We start from the raw sequence: 3,272 nt of genomic DNA on the forward strand, positions 1-3,272 counted from the left end.
AATGTGTGTGTCTTTAGAGGATACGAAAACATGCGTCAGATCACAGTCTAATAAATTCTGGTTATTTCACCACTCGACAACAGATCTAGATAGGAACATGTACCTTTGGGTGCTGTTGATTCTCTCCTCCGGACAACGTACAGCTCGTCCTTCGTTGAGTGATGGCATGAACAGAAAAGGTAGGCTGACAACGGCCGGACTTCAAACTTCGTACTGCCATCGACCGTTATGATAATAATGAATGTTTACTTTTTGACAACTATAAGAAGTTGTCAAAAAAACCGGTGCAACATTTGAAGCCTTTCCCTACAACTTACTTATATGAGCAGACCTTTTCTGCTCTTGCAGTATTAAAACCAAAAACGAAATCTGAATGTGGAATCGAAGCAGTGTTAGGATTCTCGCCCACTCGTGCTATGTGCAAAGAAATTTAAAGTGTAAAAGAGAAGAAGAATTTTTGTTTTAATAGAACATTACTTCAGTTTCCGTATTTCAAGATAACTCATTAAGAGTCTGGTTTAAGATAGATTAACTGTAAAAAGGATAGAAATGTTTTTATTTTTCTCATGCTTTTCCGTAGTTCGTAAGGCGTTAGTCAGGGCTGGATTAACCTATCTGTAGGAACGGGGATAGAAAAAATATGTCGCCCCTGCTGACTTCACCTAATACATTTCTGTCATATTACAGAAGGAAAGTTAAGGGAATATGTTTAATATTTTTGGTCATATTTTATTTTGTGATGATGATTATATCTTCATGATTCTTTTTACAAAGCCAGTTGAGATTTTGATCAGATAGAAGGACCCTATTCACCTGGAGGCGGGGGCTATAGCCTCCCTGCGGCCCTGGTGTTAGTTCATGTGGTTTCCTGTGCATTGCTTAAGCTACCCCGATACTAGTACGTTCTCTCGTTTAAAATTAGAGAGGTTGAAACCTTTCATATCCGATTCTCTGAAACATATAGTCTATTTAGGTTCATCGCAAAAGTTACCAAAATTCATGTTAATTATTTATTATCTGCCCTCATACCGTGATTTGTTATTATGATTTTTTTTTTACTGATGGGAGTTATACAGTACGAATCCAACCAAACTCATTGATCTGAATCAAACTTGGCATGCAGACTTTTAGTTCCCGCGTTAGATGAGATCAAATTTGAAGTTTGGACTTCGACACATTTTCGAAAATCAATTTGAATAAAGAGTTGATTAAAATCCAATGAAGGACAGTTTTTTAACGCAATGAGAAACATACTAATGTTTCGAGTAAAATATTGAACTAATAGAAATATGATGAAACATCAGACTATACAAAAATAATTTAAATGACGTCTTAACATTGAAAAATCACAAAATGTCGGACATGCTCGGCAAACGCCGAAAGGATTGCAACCCTAATTTCACTGAAATTACCTGTGAAGAAATATAAATGTTCTATTTCGGTATCATACCAATACTTTTCATTTACTAATATTGATATGATTTAAATGCCGGAAAGAGGTGGGTAACTACTTGTTTACTAACACGCTGAATCACAACAACTATATCTCCAATTTACATTCAATTCCAGATCTCGGATACAAATTCAAAAAAAAAATTGATTGTGACTTTGATCCGACCACTTCCCCTCACAAGTTGGCAATTTTGTTAGATAGTGGGCATATGCACTTTCGGCACAAGACACGGATTTGATTCCGACACGTGCTCATGTGGTTCGATTGCCAGGTTAATCAGTAGGACCACGTCTCATATAGCCTCGCTGGTGAAAGGGACGCTTAACTGTAATCATAAATATTCCGGGTGGGAACTGAAGGGGTTAAGACATAACGATAACGCGGAAGTTCGTGTCGAATGATTCAGTGCTCTTAATGTATGTTAAAATCCGAACCAACCAAACAATCAAGCTGCAGAGGCACATGAGATTTCCATGTACACTCATGTCCAAAATTATTGTCTCCTGTCTATAAATATGCTGTTCGAGGAATATAATTTGATAACTAATTCTACCGGTAAAGACATTTATGTGGAAAATTTCATGTCAAAAGAGTAGTAAATAAAGACAATAAAACGAAAATAAAACTTTCTTGTCCAGTTAGAACATTTTGTTTTATTCATTATAATTTTGGTATTTATAATTCTTTTCCTATGAATGGGGACGCGATGGCTCAGTGGTAGGGCGTTCAACTCCGGTGCTTAGGGTCCGTGGTTCGATCCCAGCTCGCGCCGTGTGAACTTTGTGGTGGACAAACACCGTGTTTGTGGATTTCCTCGGAGTTTTGCCTTTTCCTCCCACTTTTTTCATTCCACCGTTTCATTCGTTTCTCATAATCACTGTCTCCTTTAGCTTAAACTGCATAACCATGGGACGTAAAATTAAAGATTTCTTTTCCTTTGAAATTTACTACAAATATACATTTCCCGATTATACACATAGTACCAGTATTAAAAGTACCCTGCAAAAGGATTATCAAATTATATTCTTACGAGAAGAAAGTTATAGATATGCGACAATCATTTTGGACATGAGTGTAAGTTCAACACGACAAAAGATTACGTTAAACAATTATTTTTTCAGGGCACGGGAGCGATAGTGAATATTGAGAAAAGCACTATGTTATCAAAGGTTATATAAAATGCATGTTTTAGATAAATGTTAGTCTAAAAAGTTAGTTTTAGAGATAGATTAATCATTTATGGATAAGATGTTTATCTCACAAGGAAACTTACGAAAGTGAAACTCACCGAAAGTGAAACTTTGTAGACTTGTAAAATTTCGAAAGATAATCGACACGTATTTTTTTTTATTTCGGCATTGGTGCAGGTTTAAGAGTAGAAACAAACTTTGAACGTTAGAGGTGATCTTGAAACGTACACAGAAAACAATAATTTAATGTAGAAAAAACATACTGCCAGAGGGGTTTCAGGACAGCTGATTCAGAATCTGACGTCAAAATTAGAAAATGCCAAATGGAGAATCCAATATGGTGATAACAATTACAAAAGTCTTGTGGTTTGAAAAGGTCTGTAGTTAGCCAAGATCAATTATCCACTATCACAGGCAGGGGTTACTACGAGGAGGTTGCAGTACGATTTGAAACACCTTTCTCTGTTTGTTTTAACGAGATGCTTGATTAAAGTACATCTCTATACCTCTCACTATTCGGGGTGCTCGTTTATAGTGAGTCTCCTCGCTTGTCAATATGTCCCAGTTTCATATATCCTCAGTTGTTATAATTATGCATTTATTGAAACTAAAAACGTAATGATATTCCG

This window comes from Thermobia domestica, chromosome 4 (assembly GCF_964235325.1).
Source record: "Thermobia domestica chromosome 4, izTheDome1.hap1.1, whole genome shotgun sequence".
Lineage (NCBI taxonomy): Eukaryota > Metazoa > Arthropoda > Insecta > Zygentoma > Lepismatidae > Thermobia > Thermobia domestica.